General features: G+C 45.8%; 1 protein-coding gene across 4 annotated transcripts in view; it reads right to left on the minus strand.

Annotated features, from left to right (window-relative positions):
- GJC1 (gap junction protein gamma 1) overlaps positions 1-15968 on the minus strand; it is a 28873-nt gene extending 12905 nt beyond the window's left edge. Inside the window, exon 1 of one of the 4 annotated variants that reach the window (XM_044999161.1) lies at positions 15832-15968. The gene's annotated coding sequence lies outside the window, so the exon portion shown is untranslated. Of the gene's footprint in view, positions 1-8392; positions 8442-10716; positions 10899-12769; positions 13379-15831 lie in introns of those variants that run through there. The other 3 variants (XM_044999162.1, XM_044999164.1, XM_044999165.1) reach the window with 3 other exon arrangements.
- Positions 15969-17120: the final 1152 nt, after the last annotated feature.

The raw sequence follows: 17120 nt of genomic DNA on the forward strand, positions 1-17120 counted from the left end.
GCACAGGAACAAGCTCTACAGAAACCTGTTCACATCTAGCTATTAAGCTAGGAAGAATCCAATTCTCCAGCAGCTTGGGAGAAGAAAACCCATGGTGAAGATGAAGTATTGGTGCCTGCCAGCACCTAAAACTTCTGGGTATATTTACTGTCTATCTGGCAAATCTGACTTGAGGCAGAAAACAGAAGGTGATCTTTCCCCTCAGTTTCCTTGTAATTGCTATCCCACAGTAATTTACTTTATTCATTCATTCATTCGTATTTTGATTGTGGCAACATGAGCTCACAGCGCAGTCTCTGGACACATTTGGATGAATGTCCCCAACCAAGCTCTTAGCAACAAGTTCTTCACATCCAGAACATCTCAGGAAGATGCCTGCTAGTCAGCAAGCAGCTCCCACTAACCGACAAAGCATGCAAGTTCCAATCTGAAGGAACCTACATGGACAACCCCCTGCCTCCAGTCTCCAAAACAGTTGTCAGCACCATAGAAGATCCCAAACGTCAGAAGTTACACAGGGACAAAAGGTGATATCATTTAAGTCGTCAGGCTTTATACAAGCCACCGCCAATTGCATTCAGAAGTGAACAGCGAGCCAGTGAAGCACAACTGTCATGAACTCAGAAAAAAGTCTGCACACTCAGAAAACAGCTTGCAGAGTTGTGTATTAGCTGAACCTTCTGGGTGGTCTTTGAGGGTAGATGCAAGGATCGCAAGTTGCCACAGTCCAGTCTAGAGGTGGCAGAGGCACAGAGAACCATGGTGACATCTGCACCCGAAAAAGTTAAATTCTTCCAGCCAAGCAAAAACAGGAAAAAGCTCTGCTACCTGGCAATCGAGGAGGGGAGAAGAGTTCAAAAGAATGCCTAGACTGTAAATCTCTCTGACGGCCACATGCTCTCAGCAGAGAGAACTGAGAGCACCTGAGAAATCCACCAAAGGCTTCCTCCTCCCCAGCAGCTTCATCTCCATCTCCCCAGAGTAAGCTTGAGTCAGCTAACCTGCACCCATGCCCTGTCTCAGTCATGCACCAGGAAAAGGAGACTGCACGGGCTGGATGTGATGAAAGACAGAGCCCAATGACCGCAGCACACCGAGTGCACTGCAGCCCCAAGCCCCTCTCATTATCTCCCCAAAGGGGACCCTCCTGTGTGTTAAGTACGGGTGATGATACAGGCCTGCAGAAATCCACCCCACGAGGCAGCTGAGCCAAATATCACCCCCAGGGACATTTCACTAGAGGGAAAGAAGCCGCAGAAGAGCAACTCTGTCCATTCTTGCCAATCGGCAGACAAGTCACCAGCACCTCATGGTCAACTGTAGAGAAGACTCAATTGCCATGAAACCTGACCCATCTCTCACCAGTTTACAATGGTCAAATAAATCAGTCTATGAACCACACACAGGCCTGAAGCCTGATTGGCAAGAATGGTGTGTTGAGAAAAATCAAGAGACCAGAGCTGCTTCACCACACTGTTCTCAACCACCTTCCCCACAAAGGGAACACCTGACAGATAAGTGACAGAACTGCCAAATTCAAGCAGTGATTCCCTGAGCAGAGCCCTTGGGATTGCTCAGGTGAGGGAAGCAGATACCCTCTGTATGAATATCCATGAGTTGTAGACCCCATATCCCTCCGGCCATGAAGCACAAGGTGTGATGGTGTACCCCATAAGTCTTCATGGGAATATACTTATGACTATATATATGATCTAACTGGAATATGTTTTCTGCTACATATGCCATGTAACATATCTATGTAAAGGTTATGATCTACGGAATATATTCCTCCTATTTGTATGCATGTATCATTTTTGCACTTGAAGTTAGGAATACTGGCTGTATACTTGCTGAATTTCTATTGAAAAAGGAATATGCAAATGAAATGCCCAATCAAGAACCACTTAAGCCAACAATGAACTCGAAGACACCAATCCACATCGGAGCTTTCCCAGGAATGTGGCTTGGCTGGTAAGAAACTCATTCATGATGGACACGTGACTTGCCCATGTAACTCCAATACTCCATCTTGGAGCTGGACTTTGCATAGGAGAAAGAAGGGGGTCCCCCCCACACACAAGAGAAAGTCTATTTAAACCCATGGGAGACCCCTCCATTTTGTCTTCAGCTGGCTAATGAGAGAGCCTCTGCACCCCCAAGGATACCTGAAAGAAACTGGAACAAAGGACAGTAACTACAGGGGGTGTGAGTGATTGCTGGACCCAGACTAGCAGGAGACTCGTCTGTAAAAGGAAGCTCACTGGAACTGGTGAGTCTTTATTTGTATTCAGTTTTCTTAGATACAGACTGGTGTGTTTTATTTTACTTGCTAATTCACTTTGTTCTGTCTGTCACTACTTGGAACCACTTAACTCCTACTTTCTGTATGTAATAAAATCACTTTTTACTTATTAACTCAGTGTGTGTATTAATACCTGGGGGGGGGGGGAGCACACAGCTGTGCATATCTATCAGTGTTATAGAGGGCGAACAATTGATGAGTTTACCCTGTATAAAGTTTATACAGGATAAAATGGATTTATTTGGGGGTTGGACCCCATTGGGAGTTGGGCATCTGAGTGTTAAAGACAGGAACATTTCTGTAAGTTGCTTTCAGTTAAGTTTGCAGCTTTGGGGCACATGGTTCAGACCCTGGCTCAACAAGACCAGGTGCTGGGGTCCCAGGCTGGCAGGGAAAGCATGGGCGGAAGTAGTCTTGGCACATCAGTTGGCAGTTCCCAAGGGGGTTTCTGTGATCCAACTCGTCACACAAGGCTTCTATCAGGTTGCAGCATTTATACCACACTCATTGCTTTGACATACGAGTGCTTTCTTAGCCTGATCCTGTTACCCAAAATCGGGCCAGCTAGTGAGCTTAGGGAGGACTAATAACCCACCAGAGTTTGGCAGAAAGCAACACGTTTATTATACTGATAGCGAAGCTCAAAAGAAGGGAGGGGAGTCACCTTCACACTCGCATACTCATGCTCCCAGGACAGGCACGGCACTGGAGATGTCAGGATCCTTCAAAATAAGTGTCCCACAGCACAGCGATGGACGGTGCGATGAAGGTAAGTCTTCCCGAGGCACGATGGAATGCAACGCAGCAAACCACTGGCCAGGCAGTCCGGGCGAAGGGCCTTCACGGGAAGTACAAGCTTGTGAGTGCACTCCTGAGCACATGGCCCCTTCCCCTTTTTAAGGACCTGCTCCTCATGGCCTGCGACTAGAGATGACTTGGCCGCATCTGGTTGATCACACTCCACCTCGGGCAGTGTCCATGCACTGGGTGTGTGAGTGCTGCCTAATTAGAGTCCCAGACATCTTGTCTAACTAGGAGCTCTTCTGATCTTCCAGCTGTTCAACCAGCCCATCCATCCCACAAGCATTGCAGGAGGGAGGGGGAGAGGGAAGCCACTTCACAGGTATTCAGAGAGGGAGAGGAGACGGGGCAGGGGGAGAGGGGAGTGTAACAGACCTTTTGAGCATACAGGTTATACAGAGCATACAGATCACTGATGCTCCTACAGCAGATCCCGCTCCCACAAAGACAGCCAATCGGGTGCTAAAAAGGTGCAATTTACCTGCAAATTTTAGTAGAGAAGTTTGACTGCATCTGAGCAGCCAGCCTGGATTTAACAGGCTACCCAGCACTTTGAAATCCCTGCTGGTCTAGACTTTGCAGGAAAGGAAAACTTTTGACACCTCTAGCACAGCACAGGACTGCAAGACTCCTTCTACAGCAAGCACTGAACTCTGAGCAGGATGGCTGCCACCAGTGAGAGGAGCTGAATGGCCTTCTTCACAACTGCTTCATCGCCTGCAGGTTGTTTGTATATCAAAATGACTTATGAGCAGCATTTGAAGGGAGGGGTCATCTGTGCTCAAGGGTAAAAGATGACTACGCTGTCCTACCAAACCATCAGCAGAGTTTTCTAAACCACACTGTATCCTGCACACATAACCGGTGGAGGCCATACAGCACTATATGGACAACGTGTGTTTAGCCATGGATTGGGCACCCTTTCCAAAGTTCAGTACAGGTGCAAATAATTTAGTGGAACAAGATGGGGTTAGCAAAACAGCAGGTTGGGCAAGCAAATCATCCATTCCTTCTGCAAAAATATTAGCCTGCTACCTCAGTTTCCAAGTAAATGCTATTAAATACTAGAATTAACTGACACTTCACCTCCACTTGCTTTGTTTTGGGAAAAGCAAATATAGTAAGCTGGAGCTGTTGCTGGAGTATAGTCAATGCTGGGACACACATTTCAATTTAACAGGAATTTTAAAACCTTCATTTTCTAAAAATACTCAAAAAACCCACAAATATGGAATGCAAGCATTGAGTAATATTTGAATTTTTATGGTAGGTTGATGAAAAATGGGTGGAGACTAAGAACAAAAATTTCAAAATTACCACTTTCTAAAAATCTGATTGAGCATCTGATCTTTTCTGGACCCCTTTTACAACAAATCTGAAATCCTAAGCTCTACACCATATATTGTTCTTCGTGTGCTAATTACTACAATATCGGTTTTGCTTTGGCTGTATTTGTTCATCTAATGATTTTTCACTTTTTAAAATAGCTGAAAAGAAATGCGCCACAGGGTAATCAGTTGTAGTTAGAACGGGAAGAAGGAAAAAGACCTTCATGGACCATACCTTGTAGCCTGGAGAAAACTACAGTAAGGTAGGAGCCTAGATTGTGTGAGTTCAAACCTTGCCTCTATTAACTGCTGTTTATATTGCCATGTATTTCACCAACCTTATTATTAAGTAAGGCCATGAAACCTACCAGCAACCTCCAAAACCTTAAAGCATATTAACTTCCCAACTGCACAGAATGTGAGACAGTTAGATGCATTGATTTGCTGATACAAGAGCATATGAAGTCACTGCTAAGGTTTTGCAGCACAGTGCAAGCTGGGGGACACATTGCTTTTAGGAGAGGGAAGTGAATGCTTTATGCCGGAGTGTGTTCCCAACAGCACTGTAGGTAATGTGAAAATGTCACGGAAGCCAAGAGACTTCTTTAATTTCTTATTTCCATGCTTTCAAGATTTTGGGTGAGTAGGGTGTATCCGGATACAAGCTTAACACTCCCTAAATTAAGTTTTTGCTTGTCTATATACACTATACTTCAACGCCACATGGAACAGAATTACTGCTTAGTAAGATTATTATCCAACTTCAGCCTCAGCACAGACACACTGTGGAGTCAGGGACACAGAATTTTAACTGCTGGCCAGATCAGATTAGCAGTTTGTCCTTACAAGAGGGACTTCACAAACACACAACCCAGAACACAGGGAAATCTTTTAAAAACTCAATTTGGATATTTAAAAAAATAGTGGCAAACGTACATTCTCTTGTCAGACAACCAAGTTTGAGATCCAGGTTGTCCTCAGTCAGACCAGACACTTCTTTCCAAGACTGGGCAGGTTTACACTATGAAATATGGATCCCAATAATCTCCCACTTGCTTTACAACAATAAAAATTTAAGAGGAGATTGTAAAGATAGAGAAAAATGTTAAAACATTCTAGACAAGCTAGTTTTTGTTCTAAATGCTTCAATATCTATCCATGCTATTTGTTGTAACACAGTACAGTAACACAATAATTTGGAAGAGGAGCAGCATTGGTCTGTCCAAACTGATGTAACTGTTTTCTGATTGAGACATCAGCAACCCTGCTTAATACAAAGACGATCTGAGCCCCGGCCACATTTTCTGCCTCATTCACTCTGAAAGAGAAGACAGACGAGAGCTCTTCATCCATAATGGCTGCCAGCAGGATGTGGGAACAAGGAAGCACTGATCATCTGTTGGTTTATCATCTCTAAGGCACCATCTACACTAGGAAATTTCCCCTTGCCTGACTTGGTGGAATCAGGTCTCAATTGTATAAGGGTGCTGAAAACAGGCTCCTTCCCATCACTTCATCTCTGCTACCAGGGCAGCTGTTTTGACCACCATTTCAGGGGGACCCCTTGCTGATAACCATGATCAGCAATGGGTTAATTTCCTAGTGCACATGGGACAAGTCACAAGTAGATCACAAAAGACAGCACCTCCTCAGTATGCATGTGCTAGACATAAAAACAACATACGCAAACCAATCAGCTGGAGTAAGACAATAATAAAGTTAAAAACAATCGTGCCACTGGTAGACGAGTCACACTTATTGGATTAGTTTGCTTAGCGGCTGAATTTCACTTCCCTCCTCTTCCAGAATGTAGCACAGGGATTCGTTCAAGGTAATATATACACAGCCCTGAACGTCAGTGAAAATAGCCACATTTTGCTGACACTGAGGTCAGTAAGAATTCTGCCATGGACTGCAACGGGAGTAGGATCAGGCCATTCCGTAAAACAAGCTGAATTGCAGCACGGAAATGTTGAGCTGAAGAGATGGAAAGTTCCAGCGAAGGGAGCAGCAGGAACATGGAAAAAGACTTGATTTGGGAGCAGGACTAGGGAAGATAATTTTTAGACTGATGGAGTGAAAGTGAAGATACTTGCACACAGTTTTTTTGTACACTTGAATTTATTTTTTAATAAAGTATTTTTATTTGGGTTCTGTTGAAGTTTTCAGTTGTAAGAGTATTTCCACTTCTGAACGTGTTTTAACCTCAGTATCTTTGCATTAGCCTGGGTATCTGTTTTAAATAGATGTCTGCTTTTAACCAAATGTGTACACGTATTTTTAAAAATACTTGAAAAATGTTTGAAGTGAGAACTGGGAGATTATTTTTACTTTAATACAATCAAAAAGGAAGTTGTTTTATACAAGAGAGCACAGCCCTGAAGACAAATGTATTCCATGTCTGTAAACCCTGGTCAGTGTTAACTTTGTACTCATCCTTTCAAACTAATACAACTGTTTAACTGGGGAGGGAGTGGCATCGTCACCCTGACCTCTTAAAAGTGCCTCTTCCAATTAAATGGCCTGATCCTACTATCCTTACTCACCTGAATAGTGCTGACTACTTGCACGAGTAAGGTTTTCAGGAGTCACCATTAACCCTTAAAATAAAAAGTACACACACACCAGAAATTCAATGCATCATTCAGGTCCTTTGGATGGCACACTGTTATATAAATACATACCATGAGTTACGGTAAGAGAGGGAATGAGAATGCAGGGTGGTGTGATGTAAAGCACTTTATAAATGGTGATTAGATACACAGATGCTTCATCAACGAGTCAGCAATGGCCACATTATTCACAAGTGGCCAAGTCATGGGTGAGTTATTCAGAGCTCCCCAAATGAGTGCCAATAAAGCCATTACGCCAAACGGTACTATCATGTATTCTGTAGATGCCCCATATTTTAGAAATACTTCACAGTTTAATTTTTCTTTTAAAAAAAAGCATAATTATTTTTCACATCCCTTCACCTGTAAAGCCCAGGTCTTTTAGTAACATCAATCCAACTGCCAGACAGAGGGAAAAGACATGTAATAAATTTAAGAATCCTCTAAAAAGGCGACCTAAAATTGATCTTCCTAACATAGTATCATACTACTAAAGTCTAATGTCTCAGGAGTTTCCAGGAACCTTTCAAATAAGTGCCCAAGTCCAGCCCTTCATCAGCCATTGAACTATATTAGACTCATGGACTTTAAGGTCAGAAGGGACCATCGGTGACCATCTAGTCTGATCTCCTGCATATTGTAGGCCACCAAACCTCACCCATTCCTGAAACAGGCCCATAACCTCTGGCTGAGTTACTGAAATCCTCAAATCATAATTCACCACCTATACTAGTTTAAACATCAGAGGGGTAGCCGTGTTAGTCTGGTTCTGTAAAAGCAGCAAAGAATCCTGTGGCACCTTATAGACTAACAGACGTTTTGCAGCATGAACTTTCGTGGGTGAATACCCACTTCGTCGGATGTTTTGCAGCATGAGCTTTCGTGGGTGAATACCCACTTCGTCGGATGCTTACATCCGACGAAGTGGGTATTCACCCACGAAAGCTCATGCTGCAAAACGTCTGTTAGTCTATAAGGTGCCACAGGATTCTTTGCTGCTTTTAGTTTAAACATGACTCATGACCTATGCTTGACTCATGACTCATTATATCTATTACGTAGAGAGGTGGTGGAATCTCCTTCCTTAGAGGTTTTTAAGGTCAGGCTTGACAAAGCCCTGTCTGGGATGATTTAGTTGGGAATTGGTCCTGCTTTGAGCAGGGGGTTGGACTAGATACCTCCTGAGGTCCCTTCCAACCCTGATATTCTATGATTCTATGCTGCAGAGGAAGGCGAAAATCCCCTAGTGTGTTGGCCAATCTGACCCAGGGAGAAATTCCTTCCCAACCCCAAATATGGCGATCAAGTTAGACCCTATCACTGAATGTCACCAGTTCTGCTCCTCTTACCAGTACAAATTTCCACACTTGGAGTATTGAGTCTTCTTTACTCCCCAATAGGCTGTTTCTTGAATGAGAAATGGCAACTGTTTGAAGCTGTTGAGAAGTTTTAAAATAGTCCTAGGGGGCAAGGATTAGTGTTTAGAGTACAGGTGAGACTTGGGGCAAAGGTGAACAATAACATGCAATGTATCATCTGTTCAGCAGCACCAAATATGTGGTGTTTGCATAAAAGAGTTTGGTGTGTAAGACTTGCTGATTGCCTGTTATGAAGTTTACATTTCCTTTTGAGTACTGGAGCCCAGACAAGTACCATAAGCTGCTGTTATAATTCGGTTGTCTGACAAACCTGTATCTAAAAAGGTGGAACTAATTTCTGTTATAGTTGAAGACCAATCCCATGTCCTTATTTAGGCAAAACTTCTGTTAAGAAAGGAATGCAGGATTTATCCTCATTTCCTGTGTGGAAATTTAGATCCCAATTCAGCAAGTCACTTAAGCACATGCCTAACTTTAAGCTACCGACATCAATTGGACTAATTAGCTAGACACGTGCTTAAAGACCTTTCTGACTTTGGGCCTTGGAGGTGAACTAAAAGGCACTGAAAATAGGTATCGAAAATGGAAGTATTCACAAGTTAATCCCAGTCGTGTAAATGGAACTGCTAATGTTAAACTTGCCCTGGACTAGATTGTGTGTCTGTTTTGAGAAGCATCTGTTCAAGTTTAAGCATATAAAACATTTTTCAATCCAATGATTCCATAGGGAAATGCCTCAAACATCAGCTCAGCTAACTCAAATTTTTCATTGAATTTCCCTTAATACAGCTATGACCATAAATACACTATTCATTATTTCAAAAAGATCTTTTTATTTATAGGGTTAAAAAAGAAGCTTCTAATTCATTTTATCACATAAATCCTGAGATGTTAATTTAAACATCACCACTACTTAAAAAATAGTCCATAGTCCAATATGTTTTATAACTAGCCTTTAACTAAGCAATATACATTTTCAGCAGGTAAAATGCAGTTGATTTTTTTGCTACTGTGCAATGGTAAGTATTGTATCTTGCTGCAGAAAAGCTCTGAACTTTAAATTGCACACATAATCCTCCCTCCAAAAAGTTTTACTTCTGAAAATATCACTTCATTAGAATGTCACTGTGCTCTATTACCAACACACACTTGGCAGCATGGTAATTTAAAATAGTTCATAAAGACTTTGTGGTCCTTTGCCCTTATTTTTCATTTTGTGATTAAATTTAGAGTATTTGCAATAGCTGATTTCATGATTCATTTAATGTTTTTCTGAACCTCAAAAGACTTCTGAAAGTCAAAAAGACAAACTCTCACCTAGATCCACATGCTCTCTAGCCCCCACCCAGAACACACACCACAACTTAGCAACACTTGTGCAATAATTCAATCCTTATCAGGCATACACAGTCTTTGTCCAAGAAAGAATTCCTCTTCATAAGTTTTGAAAAGTTGGATTGGTTTGAAACACAGCGAAAACCATCCTAAGAGACCACTCACAAGACTGACAGAAACGGGTGGCTTAGCAGAAGTAGATCTAGTATCAAAATTACATGCAACATGTTTGGAATCTTTGATGGTCTCTTAAAACAGATTTCTCTATAATCAAATAAAAAAACTTCCCAAACCTATCAAAAGAAGTTCATTGTTGGACCAAGACTTTGCATGCGACATTTCAATTCAGAGCAAAATGTTACAGTCAAATTACAGCTACTCAAATAGAAAAGAGAGATACTGAAAACTGAAAAAAATTCCTTTCACAGGAGTTGTAGATATATTTGTAAAAGACACATTCCTAATCTTGATGTAATTCAGCCAAAAGGCTCTAAAATGGTGATCAGTCTGAATGTACAGCTGACTTGGTTCATGAACAGCACCTGCACCTTTGCTGTCTCCTGCATACCCCTGATTGAGAACCACGACTTTAGAGCCTTTAGCACTCAGTTCCAAAGACTGTCAGGCCATAGCTGGCTTAAACCCATTCTGATCTGCCCAAGCAAAACTTGCTGCTAGTGATGTTTCAAAGTCTTAAAATAGCTGCTAGCATATTTATATCCTTCTTTCATCTCCCCCCGACACACACACCCATCCTTGCAACTGGACCACAGAATACATAGCTCTCATGGGTACAGCACATAGCTTCATTACAAGGAAACCAAAAAAAAAGTTGTTCACCCCAAATCTACACCGCCTGGCCAGCCCCCTATGTGCTATATATACAGAAACACAACTTTTCCCAGCTTGCATTTTAAATTACTCCACTAAGCTTTATACAAGTCAGATCAAATACCTACCTCAGTTCAATGCATTTTGGGGAGAACAGGACAGACTGTACGTACACCAGTCCTTCAGGAGGTTGCATCTCAGAGCAGAGAGTACGCAGCTGTGTACTTCCACATTTCCTGTCTAGGCACACAGAGAAGTCAGACGGCGCCTCTGTGGCTAAACCCAGGTTGGGAATAGTCTCTTCTCTTCTTAGAACAGGGGTTCTCAACCTGCGGGTCGGGACCCTTCAGGGGGTTACAAGGTTATTACGTGGGGGGTCGTGAGCCTCCACCCCAAACCCCGCTTTGCCTCCAGCATTTATAACGGTGTTAAATATATAAAAAGTGTTTTTAATGTATAAGGGGGGGGGTCACACTCAGAGGCGTGCTATGGGAAAGGGGACACCAGTACAAACGTTTGAGAACCACTATCTTAGCCTATCACCATTTTAACAGTTTTACATAAATGTAGTAAGATAAGGTGATTTAAGGTAGCTATTTGCAACCTGATTTTGGTGCTGTTGGTAGAATTTTAAAATTTGGGGCCAAAAGATCATGAGATCAAGTTCCCACACTGGGATCTGTATTTGCACCAAATGCTTGCAGGCTATTTTGGAGGGCAGAGGTGGGGATGGGGAGAAGCAACACAGATGTGCTTGTAGAAGTGCATCCTTGCATGAAAGAGTATTAAAGGTCCGTCTGCTTATCACTGTTCCGATGGACATTATAGACTTCTTGGTACGTCTTGAAACCAAGAGAAAGTAACCCTGTGATTTGGGGCCAATATTCTCTACCAAGCAAAAAAGCAAGTGCTAATGCTGAAGGCTGTGTTAATATTACCCAATCCTTACACTACCAGGATATAACATATTCCCTCCAATGTCAAAACATATCTATGTAAGTAAATGTTGTTCTACTTAGAAAAGGAAGAGATTGCATTACAACCAATTCAGAGATATTCAAGGCTTAAAGTCTATATGCCCATAATCTGATATTTTTTGGCCTATGCACTGCTAGTTGGATTGTCTGCTTCCCCATACAAACTGCAGCTGAGTAATTATGGGGGACACATCCCGAGCACCAATCCACTGCCCCCCCATAATCGGATACAAATACTTAATGCTAATACAGAAGTTTCACCTCCCATGATGGCCAAATATCCTATTTAGTTTAAAAAAGAATATCTAAAATCCTTTTTCATCTATAAAACTATAGCTTTGCACAACAAAAACAGCCCACATCTATGGAATAGCTACTTGGAAAGATTTACAGTCTTGGTTCTTAGTAAAAAACAGCTCTGATAACAAAAGACATTTCACAATTAAATTTTCTAGACTCCTGCACTTTTTGGCTCAGGAATATATCCACGTTTAGTCTTAATGTGTGTCAGCTGCTTAGGTTTTCCATGCAATCCTTTCTCTCTGCTCACTAAGCAAGCCTTTTTCATGTTTAAAACCTAAAGGAAAGATTTTCAAATGGCAGTTAGCCACTTAATTCCTATTGATTTTCACTGGTTAGGTGCCTCTGAAATCTTCCCTAAATCTAGTATACATTATTCGTTACCCCCTGCAACTTCCAATTTTTTGTAAATGTTAATAGTTAATTTTTAATAGCCCAGAGAATTAATTTGGTAAAATAACCTCTAAGTTGTTGACAATTCAAATGATCAAGTTACATCAACAACAGCTAAGTAGGGCTCTTTGGTTCACTTTGGAAAGTTTTCAAACTAGAAAAACTATTGTAGTATTGTATCTGGCCCACACTCATCAGCTAAGGTTACTTTTAAAACTTCCTTTTAAATAATAATTATGAAGAACAAATTCAAAACAGCAAATTCCAGCCTGCCTTTTGAACTCTGCTACAAAAGAGCATGATCTATAAAAAATAGCTTTGACAGGGCTGATTTCACTAGATACATATCATTAAAGCTTCCCTTTTACCTCTGTGATCACAATAGGCTGTTGTTGAAATTGCAGCACACTTGAAACCAAAATTTCACAAAGTAAGAAAAGCGGATTGGATTTTTTAACAGAAAGAGGGGAAAGACAGAAGCAGCACAGAATTATTGCTAAAATTTACTCACATGGTTCACTGGTTCCTAGTGGAAAAAATATTAGACTCAATGCGAGGAGACGTCAAGTGTTGTACCAAAAGGACAAAGACAAGATACTCAAAATTATATTGTTGAATGTGGAGAAATAATAATCTGTAAGCATCTATTTCAGCTAGGGTGAATATTAAAGTGCTCTTGAAAAAAAAATTGACAGAAGAAGCTGAAACACAAGAAAGTCATTTTCCAACACTGTTATTGTTTGAGAACCTCCTAGCACAGCCCCCTTCCTCCTCCCCCTATATTGTGCAGACAAATTGCAATGCAAGTCAGAACAACTCCAGGGGGATACCATGGGTTTTCCTCTCATACTGGAGCCTGAAAACCTTTATGACAATAATCAGTAATGATGAGAAACGCAAACTCCAGTCTCTTTCTAGCTCTATCCTCTCCCAGCCAATTATTTCAGCGAAGTAGTTTAGGCAATAATATTTCATTAATCTTTTCCCTCCCCTCTAATTATGGCAGATATCTCAGACTCCATGTGTGCAGGCATAGCTACTGGGAAGCAAAATGCAACCATGGCAGAGACACTGAAACAAAGCCGTTGAAAAAAATACTGCCGATCTATCACCAAACCACGCCAACCCACCAGCACCACCACACCCTAACAAATTCAACCCTCACCCAAAAGCACAATCTCTTTGCAACTGCAGGTGGCTTGATAGGTTTCTTTTAAGCACAATCCCTCCTCTCCAATTCAAACAAGAATTTAAATCGTTAACATTTTTATTATCCTAAAAGCAACCAAAACAAAAAAAGAAACCAAAACAAACTTGCACTCACTTCACCTGGTCTCACTGGGGCTTGAGCGTGAAAACAAAAGGGGGACAGGATCCTAGCTGAAAGGACTGATTGTGAACCCCAGAAAATAATGGGGAGTACCCACAAGGAAAAACTGGTTTCCTAAGGAGATGGCTTGCTCCATCATCACATCATCTGTACTTCTGCCATGCTCATTCTGGATACACTAACTCCAGCTTGGCTCTCTACTGCTCTCAGAAAGTTCTTCCAAATTTGCTACTTTGGCTTTGTCTACACAACGCCGCTTTTAGCGACAGGGTTATGTCGCTACAGCGGTGTCACTAAAAGCAGCGCGGTGTAGTCGCTGTTTGTCATCTCTCCTAAAACTTCCACCGCCAACGAGTGCTGTTAGCGTTAGAGTGCTCCTGCCAACAAAAGAGCTTTTCACACCAGCGCGTGTCATCGGCAAAACTTTTGTCTTTCGGGAGAGTGTGTGTGTGTGTGTGTTTTAACACCCCTGAAAGACAAAAATTTTCTCGTTCAGTTGCTGGTGTAGACATAGCCTTACATTCCTTCCCCCTCTTTTGCATTAACTAGCTGAAGACTGTTCGTAGCCCTACACTTTACCTATAACCCTCGGTTGCTATAGGGTTCCTAAGAAATGCTCTGAAAAGGTTTGGAACTGTGTTGGATTTGGGCTCGTTTCCAAACTATACACATTTATAAGAGACAAGAGGGTCCCCTCTTTTCCCTCCCTCTCTTCAGTTCTGTCTCTGACAAGGGCCAACTCCCTGCATGAAGCTCATCCCTATGGTCAGCAGGGTATTTCCATGCCATACAGGGCCCTACCCCTGCGGTCACCTGGGGGTCTCTGTCCACCCTGTAACTGCAGTGACAGCACTAGCCCACTGGGGGGCGTAAACAGGAATATTTCCTCCCCCCAATAAAACAGACTAATAGTTAATGGGGACGCAGGCACTTGCCTGGTCTGCTCCCGCCTGGCACTGGCCCTGCTGAGCCGCATCCCCACTGGACCCGCAGCGACCAGGGAACCGCTGGGAAGTTTAATGCTTCAAAACTCACAGGACGGAGGCAGCTTGTAAACCACCCAGAGTCCCTGACACACACTTGATGTCCCCTCCCCACCCCCACCAGTTTCACTGCCCCAGCCAACCCTGCCAGCCCCAGTACCCCCACTACCCCCCAACCCTGCCAGCCCCAGTACCCCCACTACCCCCACTGCCCCCCAACCCTGCCAGCCCCAGTACCCCCAACCGTCTGCCACCCCCACTGCCCCAGCCAACCCCCCCAACCCCACTGCCCCAGCCAACCCTGCCAGCCCCACTGCCCCAGCCAACCCCCCCAACCCTGCCAGCCCCACTGCCACCCAACCAGCCCCACTGCCACCCAACCCTGCCAGCCCCAGTGCTCCCCAACCAGACCCACTGCCCCCCAACCCTGCCAGCCCCAGTACCCCCAACCGTCTGCCAGCCCCACTGTCCCAGCCAACCCCCCCAACCCTGCCAGCCCCACTGCCACCCAACCAGACCCACTGCCCCCCAACCCTGCCAGCCCCAGTACCCCCAACTGTCTGCCAGCCCCACTGCCCCAGCCAACCCTGCCAGCCCCAGTACCCCCAACTGTCTGCCAGCCCCACTGCCCCAGCCAACCCTGCCAGCCCCAGTGCTCCCCAACCCTGCCAGCCCCAGTACCCCAAACCATCTGTCAGCCTCACTGCCCCAGCCAACCCCCCCAACCCTGCCAGCCCCACTGCCCCAGCCAACGCTGCCAGCCCCAGTACCCCCAACCGTCTGCCAGCCCCACTGCCCCAGCCAACCCCCCCAGCCCCACTACCCCAGCCAACCCTGCCAGCCCCACTGCCACCCAACCCTTCCCCCCCCAGTGCTCCCAGTACCCCCACCAGCCCCACTGCCCCAGCCAACCCTGCCAGCCCCAGTACTCCCAACCGTCTGCCACCCCCACTGCCCCAGCCAACCCCCCCCCACCCCACTGCCCCCCAACCCTGCCAGCCCCACTGCCCCAGCCAACCCCCCCCACCCCACTGCCCCCCAACCCTGCCAGCCCCACTGCCCCAGCCAACCCCCCCCACCCCACTGCCCCCCAACCCTGCCAGCCCCACTGCCCCAGCCAACCCCCCCCACCCCACTGCCCCCCAACCCTGCCAGCCCCAGTGCCCCCACTACCCCCACCAGCCCCCGCACCCCCACTACCGCTACCAGCCCCACTGCCCCCCAGCCGGCCCCGGCGGGGTCCCCCGCTCGCTCACTCACTCGGCCGGCGGCTCCAGGGCGCGGCCCGGGCGGGGTCTCTGGCCGGTCCGTGCCCGGGGAGGGGGCCGGGAGCCGCCCCGCATCGCTGCCCTCGGCCGGCCGGACCCAGCGCTCGGAGCCTCCCGGGGCCGCCCCCCGCCAGGCGAGGGCAGCGGGGCGCATGCGCAGCTCCCCACCGGCCGCTTCGGTCTGCGGGGGGGCGGGCTGCGCTCCGGGCACACGCGGGCGGTGCACGGCGCGGGGCGCGCAGCGGTGGCCGGGTGCAGTGGCTTGCACACGCGGTGCCGGTTGCCCTGTGCTAGGTGGTGTTGGCACGCGCGATGTCATTTGCACACAGTGCAAGGCGTTGGCACACGCGATGCCGGTTGCACGGTGTGAGGTGGTGTTTGCACACGCGATGCCGGTTGCACGGTGTGAGGTGGTGTGTGCACACGCAATGCCGGTTGCACAGTGTAAGGTGGTGTGTGCACACGCAATGCCAGTTGTACAGTGTAAGGCGGTGTGTGCACACACTATGCCAGTTGTACAGTGTAAGGTGGTGTTTGCACACGCGATGCCGGTTGCACAGTGTAAGGCGGTGTGTGCACACGCAATGCCAGTTGTACAGTGTAAGGCGGTGTGTGCACACACTATGCCAGTTGTACAGTGTAAGGTGGTGTTTGCACATGCGATGCCGGTTGCACAGTGTAAGGTGGTGTGTGCACACGCGATGCCGGTTGTACAGTGTAAAGTGGTGTTTGCACACGCGATGCCAGTTGTACAGTGTAAGGTGGTGTGTGCACATGCGATGCCGGTTGCACAGTGTAAGGTGGTGTGTGCACACGCAATGCCAGTTGTACAGTGTAAGGCGGTGTGTGCACACGCGATGCCAGTTGCACAGTATAAGGCGGTGTGTGCACACACGATGCCAGTTGTACAGTGTAAGGCGGTGTTTGCACACGCGATGCCGGTTGCACAGTGTAAGGTGGTGTTTGCACACGCGATGCCAGTTGTACAGTGTAAGGTGGTGTGTGCACACGCGATGCCGGTTGCACAGTGTAAGGTGGTGTGTGCACACGCAATGCCGGTTGCACAGTGTAAGGTGGTGTGTGCACACGCAATGTCATTTGAACGCACAGCACAAGGCGTTTGCTCATGCGATGCCAGTTGCCCAGTGCAGGGCGATTGCAAATGCGATGCAAGTGGCCCTGGGCAAGGTGGCGTTTGCACATGCAGTGTCATTTGCACACACAGTGCAAGGTGTTTGCACACACAATGCCAGTTGCATACCACAGGGTGGTTGCATACAG

This window comes from Mauremys mutica, chromosome 25 (genome assembly GCF_020497125.1).
Source record: "Mauremys mutica isolate MM-2020 ecotype Southern chromosome 25, ASM2049712v1, whole genome shotgun sequence".
Taxonomy (NCBI): Eukaryota; Metazoa; Chordata; order Testudines; family Geoemydidae; genus Mauremys; species Mauremys mutica.